The 19,614-nt window shown below is 44.0% G+C and overlaps 1 long non-coding RNA gene across 1 annotated transcript in view; it reads right to left on the bottom strand.

Annotated features, from left to right (window-relative positions):
* Positions 1 to 19,614, bottom strand: part of LOC109284680 (uncharacterized) — a 421,234-nt gene that overhangs the window by 113,841 nt on the left and 287,779 nt on the right. The window contains exon 4 of the long non-coding RNA XR_002092233.2: positions 10,687 to 10,807. This is a non-coding gene — a long non-coding RNA (uncharacterized LOC109284680). The remainder of the gene's footprint in view (positions 1 to 10,686; positions 10,808 to 19,614) is intronic.

The following is a 19,614-nucleotide window of genomic DNA, read 5'->3' as shown; positions in this document are numbered from 1 at the left end:
ATTACTTTTTTAAAAATTTAAATTTAGAAATTTCTATAAAAACAATTACACTAGAAAGATGTTGGAAATCAAAATGAAATGTTTTTAAATTATCCAAATGATATGCATTGTTGACCTAAGAATTTTTTTCCCTTTATTGTGGTGGGGGTAGAGGGGAGGAAGGACAGGGCACGTTGCTGGCTCTCTTTTTTTAAATACTGAATTCTCCCTAGAATGAGACCAGAAACATTTTTTGAAATCTCAAAAATGATTATGTGAGGAGAAAACAGTTTCCACTTAGCTAAACGTATGGGTACATATTATTAACTTCACTGAATGCTGCCCAGACTTATGAGATACTAGGCCTCTGCAAGGCAGCTAGTATTCACTTCAGATGTGGCCGATTCAGGGGACATTGATTCAATTCGGTGATTCAAATCACTGTCCCAAATCAATTTGGCTGAATCACCAAGGCCCATCCCTTGCCCACTCTCCCAGCCCTGGCAATGGCTGCCCCACCTGCCCCAGGTCGCGGCACTTTTTTTTTTTCTTTTCAAAACCCAGTATCACTGGGTGCTGCCTGGCAGGGGGCAATTCCCGCTGTCCCGTGCCACGTGGGGGGCTCTTTCACAAGCCCCCCGAAACCCTGAAGCTGCTGCAGGAGCCAGTGAGTCCCAGAGGGGTGGTTTCAGGGGGGGTTTTTTCTTAAAGGGCTGGAGCTGGTGTGGGCAAGGCAGCCATGGGGAACCTGGGGGAGCAGGGGGAGAGTTGGGGGAGGTTGTGGCAGAGCCCCCACATGGCATGGGGCAGTGAGGATCACTCTCCCCCCACCTGGAAGCATGTGGTGAGTGGGGGCTTTTTTTTTAAAGCACTGGGAGCTGGGGCAGAAGGGGCAGCCATGGGGGGGGGGGGTGGGCAAGGGATGGGGCTTGGCAGGGATCCCCCCATGGTCCCTTCCCCCCTTCTCCAGCCCCCCACTTACCAGCATGGAGTCTGGGTCCAGCTCCCTGATGCAGTCACCGGGCACTGCCCAAATCATCAGAGCTCTCCAAGTCTTTTCCAAAGATTTGGAGAGCTTCGAATCAATTCGGACCTTTTTATTGGTCCCCTGATCCAATTTGGATTTGGAGATTCGGACACCAAATCAGGCCAAATCTCCTCCATATCAAATCAGCACCCAAAGCTTCATGCAGCCCTATCAGATAAACCTAAAAGTCATACTTATTCAATGGAGTGGTGCTTCTTTTATGCCCAACCTATTTCTTTCCGGTGGCTTCAGCAGCACTCCAAGAGCAAAACAAGTTTTAAATTTTCATTTTTCTTAGTTCTCCTAAGTCATTTATTTCTCCTTCATCAGGGTAACCAAGTAGCTCTTGCAAATATAGCTGAATGAGACAAAACTCATCTAGGATATGTGAGAATGAGTGTTGTATGTAAAGCAAATGAGGTAATTATTTCATCTTGTTTCCTAGTGGTGAGGCCTCACTTGGAGTATTGTATCCAGTTTGGTGGCTTATAACAGGGAACCCTAACCCTGTTACGGGGAACAAGAGGGCCAGGGAAGAACAATCAGTAGAGTTCCTTTAAAATCAGAACTTTTGTAGACTGAAAGATGGACTCACCCTTTCTTGAGCCTAGCCTGTAAGCAGCTAGCTACAGGGCACAACGGTGAGATGGGAAAAGGAGATTACCAGCACCTGGGTTAGGTGAGCCAGAAGCCTTGTCAGCTGACCAGGAGTAGGGGCTGACTGGGATATAAACTCTCCTCCAGGACAGAGATGGGGGATTCTAGTAGTTGCTGGTGCTGTTTGGAAGGTTAAAGACAAATGCAAGCCCAGCAGAAAGGGATGTGGTCTGAGAAGAGGAGCTTCTGTAAGGGAAGAGAGAGTGAGTGAGTGCAACCAGAGGACTGTTTATGGTAACTCAGAAGGGGTCCTGTGGGGACTGCATGCATAGAGAGAACTAAGGATTGTTTGTGCTAACCCAGGAGGGATCTGGGGTAGTAGGTATACCCAGAGGACTGAGGGCTGTATGCAAATGCAATAGGGGTCTTCTTTTACTTTTTCTTTACTTTAATCATTTGTCAGTAACACCTGGTGGGAGGCACAGAGGCTACAAAGCAGAATGCTTAGCACCCAGTGTTTTTTCTTGTTTTTTTTTTCCTTGGCTCTCTGCTGGTTTACTGTTCCTTGTTTTTTGTGGCTGTTTCTGGAAGAGAGACTTCCTTGGCCAGGCTGAAGCCCACATGTCAAGAGCACACAAAGAAGCAAGGTGGGCTGGAGCCTGACTACAGGCTGAAGCCCCAGTCAAAGACTGGCAGGGTGGAGGAAAGAGAACCGTGGATTCCCATGTAGGTTAACTAGCCTAGTAGCCTGGGGAAGAGTGGGGAGGGGAGTGGGAAATAAGACACCCACAGCTGGACTATGAGCAGCATATTAATTGCTGTCTCAAGGCATAGCAGGCTGAGGAGAGGGGCCAAATTAGGGAACCAGGGTAGACAGATGGGTGCAGCACAGCCACTAGGGGGCATCATGACCACCCCTGGAGGTGCACCTTGTTACAGGGTATCACATTTTAAGATGTACAGAAGAGGGCAACAAAAATAAGAGGCTTGGAAAATAAGACCTATAAGGAAAGATCAGAGAGAGATATGCTAATAGTTTTTAGAAGTATAAAAGGATATTATAAAAACAATAGTAACAAGTTGTTTTCCATGTCAATCAAGAGTATGGCAACATGCAATTGTCATAACTTTATAGGATGAGAAATCTAGGTTGGGTATTGGGTGGTAGTAGGCAACCATAAATCCTTTAGGATCATGGTGTATGTATGAGAAGTTACTAGGACCTTCATACTCCTGCCTAGGCATATGCATTGGAGGAGTGGAGGCTGCCCAGACTTTCCATCCCCACACTGAGACTGTATCCAAAGGCCAAAGTGAGCCCAGACATTTAAGGTGCCTATACATGAGTGCAGAGGCTGTTCCATGCACTATAATTAAAGTGTGTCACACTCAGCTAATCAAATCTGCTGCAGTATGGTAACTACCACACTCCAGCCAGCCTCCACATCTCATGTATCGGTGTCCCCATGCTTCAAAATGGCAGTGGGGTTGCTTGAATGAAAGCTCACCCACTCTGCCACTTTGAAGCACAGGGGTGCTGATACTTTACAGTGCTCTTGGAGCCACTCTAATTAAAGTGCCGCCTCCCCGCAAAGCATGTGTAAAAGTGCCCTCAGTACCTTGATTGCTGTAGTTTTACGTGCATCCGGGAAGCAAACTCAGGTCTCCTGCATGGCAGAAAAGGATTCTATCACTGAACCACAACAGCAGGTTGGATATGAGGAAAAACTAACTATAAGAATGGTTAAGCACTAGAATAAGTTTTATATAGGGAGTTTGTGGAATTTCCATCACTAGCTGTTTAAAAGAAGCTGTTGGGTAAACTTCTAGTAGGGTTGGCCTATGTACATTTGATCTTGCCTCAGAGAACAGGAATGGGCTAAATGGACCATGACTACTTTGTCATGGTCTATGACCCCTTTGTCCTTTCATTTTCTATCCTCCTATGAGGCAGGGCTTTCAAGGGAAAGCCAGTACGAATCTCATCTCTAGGTGTCAAAACAGATAGATGAATATTGGTATTGTGCACTAGTATAGTGCTTCATTTCTCTCCTATGCGTGTTAGAGCCTTGTTGCATGATAGTTTTGGGCAGCTCCTGGAGCTCTTAACACCTGGACTGTCTGCACATTAACCCCTTAAACTAGTTTTAAGCACTTGTTTGGTGGCTTAAAGATATGCCACTCCAGGGCAGGATTCTCTCTGATCCATGTTACCCAGATCGCATTACACTACTGTAATGTGTAGCCTAGAGTGGCTACACATTAAACGTCCCCACCCACCCTTCCTCCTCTGCTGGCCCAGACTTGGCCCCCTGCTTACTTGTGGCTGCCTGTATTGTCTGCCCCTGGGAAGCAGGCAGGGAAGGGTTAACCTGATTGCATGGCCTCTGCTGCTCTCTAGGCTGGATATAGCTTGGAGAAGGGCAGCAACCTGTAACTGGGGGCTGTGCAGACAGATTTACCCTTCCTTGCCTGCTCCCCAGGTCAGCTAGTACAGGCAGCCACAAGCAAGCAGGGGATGGGGTGGATGAGGGAGCCCAGGGGTAGGGGGCAGCTGGGAGAGCCTCAAGGGGGAAGTGCTGAATAGGAAGGGGGCGGGGGGGGAGGTAGATTCTTACCTTTCAGTCTTCCAGGTCCTTGCTGGACTGAAGCATGACTTTTCTCCAAACTTAAGCTAGCAGTAATACCCATCAGCATTTGTGCAGCTCACAGCATAAGGTGTGCAAGACCCTTATTTAGTGGTAGGCTCCATTTTAATTCCCAGTTTGCTCTACATTCAGCCATGCTCTGAGCATTATGGCATCAGCCCAGGGGTGTCATTGTGGAAATCTACAGCCAACATTAGTTATATTTAGTACTCCTCTAAGAAGTCACATTCCAGCTGTGCAAGTGGAAGTGTATCTGCATCCCTGTGAACCCCAGGACTACTGAAGGATATACAGTCTCAATGCAGAAGCATATAACCAGTATCTCCTTTAACCCTGAAAAGTTAGAATATTGACAAGGCAAAGCCAGACTCATCAAATGAAAGCTGGGAAGACCCATACTTATTTTGTGTTCTCCCAATATTTTTTGATCCTAGGCAACATAATTTCAGTGCCCCTCCTCTAACCCCTTATGACAGCCTGCTCTGCCTGTCCTTTAGCTCCTTTTTTTGAATCACTAAGTGGAACAATAACAGGATAGTATGCAGCTATACAGTATGCCTGTGGATTTTGTTTCTTTATTAAATGAATATCCGCTAATCAGCCTGAAACTCACTGCTCACAAATACCTAATGACTTTTACACTTTACTTTGGGCTAGACTGCTACCCTATCCATTCATCCCCTTTCCTTTGCCCCCAGAGCACCCCCTTGCTTCAAAAGTGAGGATCTGTAGATCTAGGCCTCTTGCGTACGTTGCTTTTTATAGCTCTTCAGCAGTCTACACTGAAATTACCAGTAGTTAATGCTGGCATACATATCAGAAAGATGAATAAGCCTTATGCTTTGGGGTTGAACCAATTTGACTTCATAGGGATTAGAATAGAGTTTAATGGGAGCGGGGGGAGAGGAAGCTTATTCTTTCTCTAATACGAGACATATTAGTAGAAGTGATAGACTATGGTCCTGAGCCAGGATGGCAACTCCCATCTTCCACAACATGGATGAGTCGTAATAGCGAATTTTATTTCCCCCTCCCCTCAAGATTTTGTGTGTCAGTTTTTCTATGGGAGCTTCTGGACTTCGTGACTCTGCCTATGTGCAGGACAAGACATTGGGCAAAATTCACCTGCAGTGCTATATCAAAGAAGTTACAGTTCTTATGATGGAAAGGTCAAACCTATAACAAGATTCACCTCATTCCAATAACATTAAAGATGGTTATACTTCATAACTTCCAACTGAATTCACTGTACAGCCAAATGTTTCTAATGAGCCTTCTCTGATCGTGCGCTAATGTTTGGCTTCATTATGTCATTTTGGCCATAGCTAAATTGTGTCCTTCTTTCAGTAGGAATCACTCAAGTATTTGCACTATTCTTACCAAAGAGTAGTGCAAATGTTGACTTCAGAAGAACTCCCTGCTGCTCTATTCTCAGCCTCTCAGGAGAAAGCACTTTACAGAATGATATAGGAACTACGGCAGCAGGGAGGATTCCTAATTGCTCTAATCCCAGTCTTTCCCAACACAACCCTCTATTGCATATGGTGTAAGAGGAACACTTGCAGTGAGGGAACCGCCAGCTACTCCAGTCCCAACTCTGCTCAGCCTGTCCGCTCCCTTCAGGAATGAGCTCCCAGCTATTTTAACATTAAAGTGCTGAGATAGAAAAACTCTGTGCACTTAAGTAGTTCCTCCTTTTAAAAAAAAAACTATTGTAGGGTCGAAAGAGTCAGAACTAAAGATGCTCCTGACATTTTTTCCTGTGCATTACTCAACCCAATCTGTTTAATGGGTCTTCATCAGCGATTGTGATTGCTGATTTGTGCTGGCGACATCATTCAATCGGACGTGGCTCTGAAGCAGAAGAATAATTATTTCCCATCTTCCAAAAGACCACTTAATTCACGCTACCCAATCTCTGGGAATAGATAACCCACTTCCCTTTTAGTTCATTAACTCTCCATGGCTGTCATCAAAGGATTCTCAGCTGCTTGGACAGAGATTGTATCCTTAGAAACTCTCAGAATATAAAAACTGAAAGTTTTTAGTGTTTCTTTAACCATATATTCAGCACACCAGCTTCCTCTGTGCCCTGCAATGCCCTGATAGATGCTCCCTGGATAACTACCACCTCCTCAAACTCCTTTTATTGACACGACCCAAACCATTGTCTAATTTTGCAGTGGTTGCACTGGCCTGAAAGAAAAAACAATGCCAGAATAGACCACAGGCAGTAATATAGGCCCAGTGTAACTGGCAGCGACATGACAGACTGCAGCAGGTGTAGGTCTCAGGGACTCAGCAATGTGAGATAAGCTCAAGCTAAAGCTGCAGCTAAAAAGAGAATCTACTGACTTGCAGAGAGAACCACTTGCTGTGCAGGCCACACCAAAACCAATAGCTAAGTTTGGGCGATGATAAAGAGACACCTACATTGTGGGCTACAGCAAGGGTTACCTACAGCACAAACCAAGAGCTGGTGTGAAAAGCTGGATAGGAAAGTGGTTTCCCATCACATAACAAATTCCCAGATAGCAACCTTTTTTTATTTTCTTGCCCAAAATCAGATTCCCCCCCCCCCCCCCCCAAAGCACAGCCTCGGTGATGTTTGCAAAGCCATAAATGGATTTTCAATCTGCCAGACTATTTTCCATAGCTGTGAAAGCTTCATCTGGATTTTTTACAGTTTAATATTTTATTATCAAATTAGTTCACATTTCAAACCCCAACATTTGTTTCAAACAGGAAAAACAGAACTTTTCATTTTGAAATTTTGAAAACTCTTTTTTCCTAAGTAAAATTTGTGGAAACCGATGAACAAGAATATTTTTGTCAGAAAACCCCTGACAAGTGCTGACCACAGTATAACTAGATGCAGTAGTGAGAGTTTCAGTAATGTAGCATCATTATGAATTTCTCTTCCCTTTTTTCAGATGGGGGAAAGCTGAGGTACAGAAAGATGATGTGACTTGTCCAAGGCCTCCCATCAGGCAGCAGCCCAGTCAGGAATGAAACCCTACTTTTGCAAGTCTCAGTGTACGTCTCTGTGCATTAGGCCACGTTGGAGTGCTGATCCATGAGCATCAATTTCACATGCTTAGTTCACTTGGACCTATTTCCATAAGATGAGAAACTTAAGTGAATTGCAATTAAAATGCTTCACCCCTTATGGACTGAGGTGGAAAACATTTAGCCAGGGGTTTTATTAAGTCAGTCTGAAATTTCCTTTCTTCAGAACCCATTATATATCAAACTATCCACTTGAATACTCTGCCTTCTTAAATGCCATCTTTGCAATATATAAACACATATGGGAGGTTTTTCAGCATCTACCTAATTGCTCAGTCCTGCCATACTCAGACAAAATTCCTATTGCCTGCAGTGGAAGCAGATTTAGGCAATTACTGAGCATTCTTGATAATCACACCAATAACAAAGGCATTAATGAGGTTTACTGAAGCCAGGAACTCTCGTGAATTTTAATTCTTTTTTTGCCATTCACTCCCACTGTGCCCTTGGAAAAAAGACCCTGCCTCAGTTTCCTCATCAGTAGAATAAAGATACTGCTAGGATGTCCCTAACTTAAAGAGATGGGCAGGCACCTCAATTAATCAATATTCCTGGCATACTTTTTATAATTTAAAATGTTGTATAAATATTGAATCTTACTATAATTTAACAGTAGAATTGGCATGTGCCATGGAAGTAACTGCAATAAACCAAGAGTAAAAGTCAGTAATCTTTTCTTCTCCCCCTCTTTCTTTCTGCACCTATTCCCCTGTTCTCTGTCAGGTTTCTTTAGATTTTCATAAGGGAAAAAATTACTTCCTAAAATGTTCAAAAGCTTTTCCTCAGTTTGTTATTAAAACAATTATCTAGCATAACACAGTGAAATAGTGCAAAGTATTCTAATGGGAAACAAATGTGCCAAAGAAGTGACCAAACTTGGAATCTTTATTGAAAAATGAGGGGAAAGCGATTAGTAGAAGAGGCAGTAACGGAAAGATTTTCCACCTGGCCCTGGGCAACACATCAAACAGACCTAAAAAAGATGCTATTTATAATTGTTGTCTGGCTGTCTTTAGACTCTTCTGTCTGTCAGTCTCATCTGTGTTTTCTCTCTCCACCTCCTTCCCCATTTCTCTGCCACGTGTCCAGTCTATTATATGTTTATACCATACATTTTCAATAGTAAGGGCATCTATAGTAGGTTGAACAAATAGAGCAGACTCTGATCTCTCCCTCATTTTATGCCTGTGTAATTTCATTGGCTTCAGTGAAGTTACAACAGTGTCTGAATCTTGTTTAGACATTTACTTTGCACAAAACAAATATAAAAGCAGAATAAAAAATCTCCCAGCTCAGAAGGGTTGCATTCTATCCCTGCTTTGCACAGGTACAAATGGCAATCAAAGCTGCAGAACAAAGGCTAACCAAGCCCAGTGAATGTTTTGCTTTAATTCACTACTTTTCCATTGTTTGCAAATATTAAACAGTTCATGAAAATATTCATGAATCCTTAGAAGATTAGGAACTTTTATATTATGAAGGATCATTGTTCTAAAAATTTTACTGAATTTTTTTCATTATTCCCTATTGGTTGTTTGTTACTGGAGTGTTTAAAATGTTTCTGCCATTCAATTTACAATCGGGGGTGGGGGGTGGGGGGGGGGGGGACACACAGAAGATCTTGAATGCATGTAAATAGTCATTACTCCATTGAAGCCTGTGGAACAATGGATGCGTCTACACAAGATGCTGACTGCACAGTAGCTGAATAATAGGGCTGTGCAAAGCTTCAGGTGGTGATTCAATTCAGAGGAGATTTGGCCCGATTCAGTGGCCGAATCAAATCGGGGACCAATTTAAAGGTCCAAATTGATTCAAAGGTCTCTGAATCTTTGGCAAAGATTCAGAGAGCTTTGATGATTTGGGTAGTCCCTGGTGGCTGCAGCAGGGAGCTGCAACCACTCCAAGCTGGTAAGTACTAGGGGAGGGGGGAGGGGACAATGGGGGGACCCCTGACCCCCGCCCACATCCCCCAGCCCCCGCCGACCCAGTTCCATACTTTAAAAAAAAAAAAGTGCCCTGGTGCTCACCAGGTGCTACCAGGCAGGGTGGCAATCCCTGCTGCCCCCCACTACCCCACACTGCATGGAGGGCTCTGCACAAGCCCCCTCAACCCTGTCCCCCCACGGCTGCCCCGTCTGCTGGGGCTCTGGCCCTTTGAGAAAAAAAACAAGAAAAGCCCTGGGACTCTCTGTTCCTGGTGCAGCCTTGGGGCTTTGGGGGCTTATGCAGAGCCCTCACATGGTACAAGGCAATAGGGGGCAGCAGGGATCACCCCCCACCGGCAGGAGTGGTGAGTCCCAGGGTTTCTTCAGGTTTTTTTTCTTATAGGGCCAGAGCTGGCCTGTGCGGGGCACTCGTGAGGAGGCTGGGAGAGTGAGGGGGGGGCAAGGGGGCTCATGCAGAGTCCCCCATGCAGCATGGAGATCACCCCCCGCCCAGCAGCACCTGCTCAGCTGGGGCTTTTTTTCCCCAAGTGCTGGAAGCTGGGGTGGATGGGTCAGCCGTTGCTGGGCTGGGAGAAGGGTGGGGGATGGGCCTGGTCTGGCTGATTCAGAGATTCGACTCCTGCCAAGTCTCCGAATCAGATTGGGCTGAATCAAATCAGGACAGTGATTCGAATCATTGAATCGAATCACTGTCCCCCGAATCGGCCAAATCCGAAGTGAATACTAGCCACCTTGCACAGGCCTACTGAATAATACTGTGCAGTAGGGCATCACAGCACTGACAGTGCTAATACACTACTGTGCAGTATTATTAGGCTACTGCGCAGTAGCGTCACTTAAAAGATGTTCACTAGCACAACTGCACAGTGACTCCAGTTACTGCGCATTTATTTAGTACTTATACAAGTAATAAATAAATGTGCAATAACCACTGTGCAGGAGCGTCCCATGTAGACATACCCACTGACTAATTACAGAGACTGAGACTCTCCAGTCCTGTGCAATGAAGGTGACAAATTGCATAACAAGAAGAATAATTGATGAATAGCTAAAGATAAGTTTAAAGTAAATAGTATGTGAAAAATCCATTGGCTGAAAATTAGTCACTTGGGCAGTGTAAGAAGTCAGTGGTATGCAGCCTGGAGTCGAGTCGTCTCTCTGCTGGAATAGTAGTGTTCCGTCCTTTGAAAAATATCCTGCCATGCCTTGATGTTAGAGAGACATGCCAAAACATTTTTGGGAGACAAAAAAGGGTTGGGACTAGCCTCTGTGCCCTCTGCCAGCACAGGGCTGACACATGGGGGAGCCTGAATTTTAATGCTCATTAATTGCACATGTAGATGGCACCCAGTGAAGACTCATTTTAGTAAGGGTTAGTAAGTATTTTGGTAATGCAAATAACAATTAGCAAACCTACCCGATCTCAGCCTCTTCTGGATGGTGCTCTGGTACAGAGGGCGCTTTCTGAGCTAAATTCGTCTAGAAAATACTCTCATTTGCCTGACCATGACTGAATCGCAAGTGCAACCAGCTGAAACCTGAAAAAGGAAAAACATAAATAACTTTCATTTGCAATAGCCTGCGAGAGTTGGCTTTTAAGGAAAATCCACTTGCCCCTGGTCTATGGTGCCAGATGAAGGAATAGCAAAGGCTAAGTGAGCAACTGTTGAATCGCACAGTTCTTCAGCTACACTGGTGATACTGGCTTGCCACAATGGTAGTGTACAGATGTTCAAGTCATTGCTAATAAGGATGTAACGATTATACTTGTAGTATTAAATGTGTATATGTTTCAGGGCCATTTAACGTGTGTTATTATTGATACACTAATCTTGTTGGGTTGCTGTTATACAAGGATCTCAAACATTCGTGAACTGTTTCCCTTATTCTACAAAGACGATTTTAACTTCATTTCTAAGATACAAAACAGATACATATTTATATGTTGAAACAAATTCTCCAATGTAATTCTGTGAGCCAATGAATATCAGGAATAGAATTCAAGACTCCATGCTACCACCCCTCTGTTCTCCTACCTTAGACTACACTATTTTTTGCCTTAGGAGAGGAAAAAAGAGCATTGTTGCCAACTTCTTGCACTTTAAAGAGGGGACTCAAAAAGATGGAGCCTTCAGCTATTTGATGGTGAGCATTTCACATTATTCTCTCATAACGTCACCAAGAATTATGCTTTGGGTAAATGCCTAAGCATGTTGAGATTATATAACAAATATATCAATTTTCTGAAAGTCATATGCAATACCTTTTGTAAGGATAGTTAGGGGTCCCACTCCTTTAAAAATGTGGATTTCAACTGACATATGTGACTTTTCTAAATGTAACTATTATCAATGTTTCAAAGATCAGTGCAATCACTGCTTCTGTACTTATTCATGAATTCATCATCTGTTGTTCCTCCTGTTTTTTTCCATTCTTAATTAAAGCTGGTAACAAAAATTCCTGAAGAAATACTTTTCCATTGGGAAATGCCAGTTTCTGAAAACTAAAATATTCTGTGGTTTTCATGTTAAAATGTATGTTATTTTATAATAAAAAGTAAAATAATTAAAATAAACGTAACATGCAGATATTAAACATATAATAAAAATGAACAAACATAAGGAAAAGAAAATGTCAGTTTTTCAATAAGTTTAAAATTTTCATTTTTTTTCTGATCTGGAACAGACCCCACTTTTTTGAAGTATCAAAATTTGCTACTTAACAGAAAATCCAAGTTTCAAACAGTGCTTGTCATGACTTTATCATTACAATCAAAGGGTTTTACTTATTTGATGGATAAACAATTTTAACAAAAGAAAATTAATATGATGTTTAATCAAACCCAAGGGACTTTTGTCCAACAAACCAAGCAAAGTCCTTGCAGTGGTTCAGGGACAGTGCTGGACCAATTAACTGTGCCTAAACAAAAGAGCTTTGGTGCTGGAAAGTCTGAAGGAACTTGGAGAGTTTCCTTTCAAAACTGGATACATAAAAGTACCTTTGCAATAGGACTATATCTGACTGTTGTCAGATAATCAGAGAGAGTAACAAATACAGCCCTAATCTTCTTCTATGAAGATTGGAGAATAGGTAGATTATATTGCAGGTGACTTTTTCAAATGTCCTCAACACACCTGGATTTTTTCTCTTTCCTCCTCAACTACTGAGAGCTGTGATGAACAAACATGTAGATTTATTCCATGGCAAGCATGAATGGCCTTCACAGGATTGATTTTGCCACCATTTCTACCACACTTTAACAGACGCACATCTTTTCAAGCAACATTTAATGCTTATGCATCCACTGAATCCACCCTGAGAACAGCCCATAAGACTGGTCCAATAAGAGACTTATGATCCCTTTAGGAAGAGCTGCCTCCTTGGGAATTCTTCTCAGTCCAGTTCCTGTCTGGTTTATGGGAGCAGTTACTTGACTAAATGCTGCTGCCTCCTTTGATGAAGATGAAGTCGGCTGAGTTACATAAACATACATTGATCAAGGGATGTCTGACCGCTGCCTTTTCTCTCTGGATCACTCAATATATGGCACTGGTTGTTGAACAGAATAAATCAAAGAGGACACACACGGCAATACCAATGAGGCCCAAGAATTTCTAGACAAAAATAAGAAAGACAAAAGACTGTGGAAATGATATAATGATGTCATTTTGGCAACTTTACTATCACTGTCTCTTCTGTTCTGTAGCTACAGATTTTACTTTTGAAAACTTGCTTCCTAGCAGCTAGTTTTAAACAACATTCTTCTTGACCTCAGAGAAGAAGAGTAGCACTATCATGCTACATTGCCAAATCTCTGCTTGTATAATTCCAATTAAGTCAACGGAATTGTGCCAACAGAGAATTTGGTCTGTTATCCTCATGGAAATAATGCCAAAACTGGGGGTAAAGATATTTTGTCACTATTTCTCATACAGGTTGCGACCAGGGTTCGAATTACACTTCAACTCTTAGGAGGGCGGAGGTGGCAAAGAGAATTGGCCAGGGTCAGGGCTGTGCACATGGGGTGGGCTGGGGGATGACCAGCCTGCAGAGGCCGGGGGGGTTGTCTCTTATGGTGGGGTTCAGGATGGGGGCTGTCTCTTATGGTGGGGCTCACTCCCAAGGTTCCCTGTAATTTAAACTCTGGTTATAACTAAGGTAAACTATTTTATTAAATTAACTCCCTTCCAAACTAACACTGGGTATCTATTGCTTGCCTTGTCACTGGAAAGACAAGGAAGGCACTTCCCTGGGAGAGGATATTGGGCATTTCTGTAATATTGTCCATATTCAAGTGATTTCCTGCAGATATAATTAAAAAGTCAACACTTCCACAAAAGTTCCACTACACAGCAATTTCCTACTCAATTTACAGGAAAGAGACTGCTCTATATCAGATACCAGGGAAAGTGTTGTAAGATTTTAATGGTGAACACAATTAGTTCTTGGAAGTGTTTCTAGTGCTCATATAAAAATCCTGGAGATGAAAATCATCTGGTTAGGTCTCCAGAGGTTGATGGGAAGAGGTAGGTGACTGACGTGTCAGTGAGGTATCTGTGATACAACAGCTTCATTTGTATGAAAAGTTCTGATTCTGAGAGATATCATGGATGGAAATCAGCTCAGGAATGAGAAGAGAGCTTGTTCTCAATCTGTTTGATCTCTGTAGAAAGGTAAGGTTGGCATTAACAGTGATATTTTTTTCCTATGCTATATATATTTCAGACCAATAGGGGCTGAACTGAAAACATTTTACACGGGTCACAGAACAACCCTCATCCAGTTGCAACTTTCAGAAATAGTCATTACCCCCTTGAAGTGTATTTGAAACAACCAAGATATAGACTTTAAGTAGGGTTAGAAAGGGTTTCTCAACATGACTGACTTATCCCTTGCTCCAGCTAGCTCCAATTCCTCCACGGATGCTTAAAGGGTCTTAGGGAAGAAAGCCAGTAAAGCAGAATCATAAATAAATACAATGGGTTTATTTTCAAAGGCATTCGGAGGTGGTCGTTCTCTTATGCTGAAGTCAACAGTGAAGCTCCCATTAACATCAATGGAGCAAAGTTAGTCAGTGCTGCCAATTCCTTGGTGTAACTAGGACAAGCCAGTTCAGATTTTTATATAGACAGTGGGTGCGTCTACAAGACACTTAATGCATAGCATAGTTTACTGCACAGTAAGCGTGCGCACCTACATATATGCGCACTTACTACACAGTAAACTCCCCTAATTGTGAGTAAAGTTGATACCTGCAAATGCAAATTTGCTCCCAGATCAGCTCTGCTACCAGGGGTCTGGCCTCAGGCTAGCCCCAGGGCTCCAGGCTGGGATCCTCTCCTGCCCCAGGCCTGGGCTGCCTCTATGGCAGGCTCTGCCTCAGGCCTTTAAAAGCCTACAGGCATTTTGAGCCCTAGGGCACACCAGCAGGAAGTGTGAGGCCACTCCAGGCCCTGTCTCTCCCTGGGCAGACTGTAGGCCACCTGTCCTAGCCTCTCCGCACCCTGGCGCCACTACCTGACACCACAGTGCCACGTGCCGGCCACGCCTACAGGCTGTGGCAGGCTCCAGCCAAGTCTGCCAGCCCCCAGGACCAGCTGCAGGTATCTTCTGGATGCTGGTGCCTGCTCCACCTGCCTGCAGCCCACCCCCAGCAGCATGCCCTGAGCCTGCAGGTGCTATGGGGCATTGCCTCAGCTGCGCAGCTGTCACTCCCACACTGGGCGTATGCACTGGGTGCTGCAGGCCGCTGCCCAGGCCTGGCAGCCCAGGGACAACCTCACAGTAGCCCAGAGAGCTGGTGCAAGACCCACAATGCCCTTGTCATTGCCACCACCCATGCCCATCACCCAGGGCCCCAACTGGTCACAGGAGGAGACTGGTGAGCTCGTGGCACTGTGGGGCAAGTTGAAGGTACAGTACCAGTTCGAATGGGGCGGGCACTCAAACCTCCACATCTAGATGGAGTTCCTGGAGACATGGGCAACATGGGCATTGCCTGCTCAGCCTGTGTTCACATGCGTCAAGGCCCAGTAGTGGTCCAAGACAGCCTGGAGCACCATGGCGTGAAAGCCACTCCAGCTGTAGTAGGATCAGTCTCTGTGGAGTGGGCAGTTGATGGGGATGTGGGTCCCATTCAGGGCTCCGATGCACTGGGAGAATCCCCTGGCACAGAACCCTGCCACCGCCACCAGGGGGTCATGCACATGTAGCACGGTGTCCCCCAGCAGGTCCTAGAGGGTGCCACACAACACACTTCCGGAACAGCCTCCCCCAGTGGTGGCCATACCCACACCAAACAGGTGGTTCATGTGCCACAGGCTGGTGAGCATGGCCGACTTGAGCAGGGCAAGGGCCAGCCAGGTGTCCAAGGGGAAGGGCAGCTGCATGTTGGTGTTCTGCTACTCTGTGTGTGGCTGGAGCTGCTCCAGGAGATCCCAGAAGGTGGCCCAGGTCATGCAGAAGGCCTCCAGCCACTTCTTATCATCCCAGGTATACTGGACAACATGCCGCCACCAGTCCTGGCTAGCCTAGTGGGCCCAGAGGTGGAGGGGCTTCAGGCTCAGGAGGGCAAGGGCCACCTCAGCAGTGGCATCCTGGAGACCATTGTCAGCATCCCTGGCAGGGTCTGGCCAGGTGGATGGGGACGAGGCAACACATGCACAGTAGCAGCAGCTCTGGGATGGTGCGCGGCAGGTGGGAAGGTGGTCGCTCTCCGTGGGGGAGTCGGGAGGGATGAGAAAGCTGTGGGCCAGCTGCTGGTCAGTGCAACAGACCAGCCAGGCCTGCACAGTGGTCAGCAGGAGCATGGGGCACTGGTCATCACTGCTAGGGGCAGGGAGAGGAGCAGCCATAACTTGGGGAGGCAGAGGCAGTGAGAAGAGCACTGCCATGTGCTGTTCCTATGCTGCACATACTGCTCCTAGCCAGGGAAGTGGCTAGCCAAGGAGCAGGACTGCCTTTCCAAGAGGGCTGCCAGATGCTGACAGCTGCAGCCGGAGCCTGAAGCTCTCCCTGGTGGTGGCAGGGGCCCATTACAGGGTCCTGGAAGCAGAAGCAGATTGGCAGCAAATCTGCACCTGCTTCCCTGCACATGTAGATGCCTGCCAAGCACTACTTACAAGTTATTTACTCACAAGTAAACTAGTGCCATAGCAAATGCATGTGTAGACATGCTCAGTCTCTCTTATATCAGGCTGCTTTCTTTCTTTGTTTTCCCTCTTTTGCAGATTCCATTCACTAGTCAAGAAGTGGGGCTCATAGACGTGCTACAGATTAAACTAGTACAAACAGACTGTGGCTCTAAATATTTCCTCTGGAAGAGGTACTGCCATTCATTCAAGTGACTCCTTCATGAATATCTAAGCATCTTAGTTTCCAGTGCCTACAGCTTCAGCATCATCTCCAGCTTACTGAAATATTGCCACAGCAAACTCAATCACCTCCACTGATTGCTCTACTGCCCTTACTAATTTGCATCATTCCTTTCAGTTCAGTGACTTCTAAAAGTATTCTCTGACCAAAAAAGACCTTTCTGGTGTTGTGGCTATACTTCCTATTGGGGTAAGAAAGCAATAGATGAACTAGCTTCATATGGACAGCACTAATTTGATTCCCAAAAAGAGAAATCCCTTCTTATTTAATGCATCTTCGTTGCCCCAAGCAGTGCAGCTGTGCTATGGATTAATGAAGGCGGACATTGCTGATTTGCACAGAAGAGTACCCAGAGTGTATGGGATCCTCCACAAATATACTTTCCCACTGTTTCTGTCCTACTGTTATTAAAAGACTCTTTATTTGGCTCTGTTTCTTAGCTAATGGTACTTGGAGGTCATAGTTAGCACTAGGGTTGCAGGCTCCAAAAACAAGAGCATTAGCAGTATTAAACTGTAGACCACACCACATTAACCTATCACATCCATAACTTGTGGTTAACATGTTGGCTACCAGCATTTTTCCACTGGACCAACAAAACCACGAAGGATGCATGCAGATATCCACTAGCAGTTAGGACCATGTGAATTTCAAAGCATTACAATGTGGGCACATCTACACGTTCATTAATGTGCTGTTGCTACTGCACAGTAAGTTTCATACCTCTACTATGAGGTACAACACAAATGCGCAGTAGCCAGCGCTAATGCACAGCAGCAAAAGCACAGTCTTTTTGTGACACTTACTGCACAGTAAACTAATTCTACTGTGCATCAGTTCATTAGCACAGTGTTTGCCATGACACACTAAAGCGCAACAGAACTAGTCGACTATACATTAAGTGTCCCTTCTAGACGCACCCTGAAAGGTAAATTCTGAAACTCTTTTCTCTAGTTATGACTGGCTAAACCTTTCCAGGTTCACATATTAAAGATCCTCCATCTAAATATAGACTTTAAATGGGTCTTGAAATGGCTCGTAATACTTTATTGTTTATAATTTGGATTATAATATATCATCTAGTGCCTGGGATCCTACTGAGCTATGCACTGGACAACAAATAGTAAGAGGCAGTTATATAGTCTAAACAAACAAAGCAGGCAACGTGAGAAACAATGATGGGTCTCTCAGTTCTCCTTGCAGTGCCCTGTCCACTATTCCATACTTTCTCTAGTTCCCTTTTTATCCTCATAATTCACTCAAAAGGCCCAAACAATCAGAAAATTGCCACCATGGAAAGTACATTGCCTCTGCTATTCGTTAATCAATGCCAATATCCTTTTCTATAAAGGATCAAAAGATTATAAAGCTAAGAGCTTTAAAGCCAGTGAAAATGTAAGTTTCTCCTTGCCCTTAAAAGCTGATAATTAAGATGGCCCATGAAAAAAATAAAGAAGGTAAGATGTTAGGCAGCAGAAAGCAAAACAGCAGTTTCCCTTGAATCATATTAATTTAATATAACAATGTTTGTAGGGTGGTTTTTTAAATAAGTACTGTTATCTGTGTATTAATATTATCATATCTTTGAGAAAAGCAGAACACAGGAAAAATTCCATTCCAGAGTCAATAGTTGAGCTTAGTAGTATTTAAAATACAGTACTGCCTAGAAGCTGCAGTCATCATCAAGGCCCCACTGTGGTAGGGAATATATAAACATATAACAAGTCAATCCTTTCCCCAGAGGGTTTGCAATCTAAATAGACATAATAAGCAAAAGGTGGGAAGGAAAACAGAGGCACCTAAAGTGACATGAAGAAGGTCATATGGCAAAACAGAAGACAAATCTATTGACTCCCAATTAGAGGAACTTTCCACTGCCCATCTACTCACAGTATCTGTTGCTGTTCCAAGACACAGGCAAGGGAAGACAGGTAATAAAAAATGTTGCTAAACTCATGTATGCCCAAATCTGTTTCCACATAAACCTTCAGTGTCCATGTTCTCAGTTAAACCAAAGACTTATGACCCTTCTGGTTTAGTAACACAATTTCATCTTTCAGGGATAAGAAGAACATATATTATTTTGTTTCCATGTTTTCCCTAGTGGAAAAGAAAATCCACCTTGCAAAAATAACACCTTGTTCCTGCATATATTGGCACATGCACTGTTTCCGTGTTATGTTTGTTCTGTCAAAACAAGCTTTCTTCACCCCTCAGGGTCAACCTAGCTTTTGAAAATCAAGCTGTAGTCTCCAGGCATCATCACTAGCAGTAGCCAGATAACAAACTATGAGTTCACATTCCACTATGATTATGACTGGTGATGAATGAGCCAGCTCAGAGACAGAAGGAATTTCCTACAGGTTAGGCTGACCTTCTGAGAAACATGTTTGCTTGACTTAGTGAAAGCAGCAAACAGGACACCAGTGTCAGAGAGAAAGAGAGAGAGAGAGACTAATTAAAACCATACCAAAAGACAGAACATTAAATAATGAATAAAATACAAATAATGATTATCATCATTTATCTGCACCTATACCCAGTACCCTCTGGGTACCCTTACAAAACACAAGCAATGCAAAGTTAAAGAATAAATATGTTCTAGTCCTCCTCAGACTGGGAAAATACAGGTACACATAGCATATTGGTACAGAACACAAATGAGACAGCATATTTCCAATATTACACATATACCCCAGCTGAATCCCACAAGTTTCAATATGACAAACCTGCTCACTAGTGGAAGTAGAACAGGTTTCAGATTTGGATCACTGCTTAGAAACTCTGCAACAAAAAAAATAAATTGGTTTCAAAGAAGTTTTTGTAGCTTCACAGCTCTGAATAATCTTCTCCAAATGCAAAAATCTCACTGCATCTAGAAACTCATATCCAGCAATGTTGTCCCTGTTCAATGGCTGTATCTGGCCTTTCACTTTAATACTTTCACAATACAGACAACCCAAAACTAGTA

Source organism: Alligator mississippiensis, chromosome 10 (assembly GCF_030867095.1).
Source record: "Alligator mississippiensis isolate rAllMis1 chromosome 10, rAllMis1, whole genome shotgun sequence".
In the NCBI taxonomy this organism is placed as follows: domain Eukaryota; kingdom Metazoa; phylum Chordata; order Crocodylia; family Alligatoridae; genus Alligator; species Alligator mississippiensis.
The sequence above is the reverse complement of the archived record's forward strand: the minus strand, read 5'-3'. Positions and strand labels throughout refer to the sequence as shown.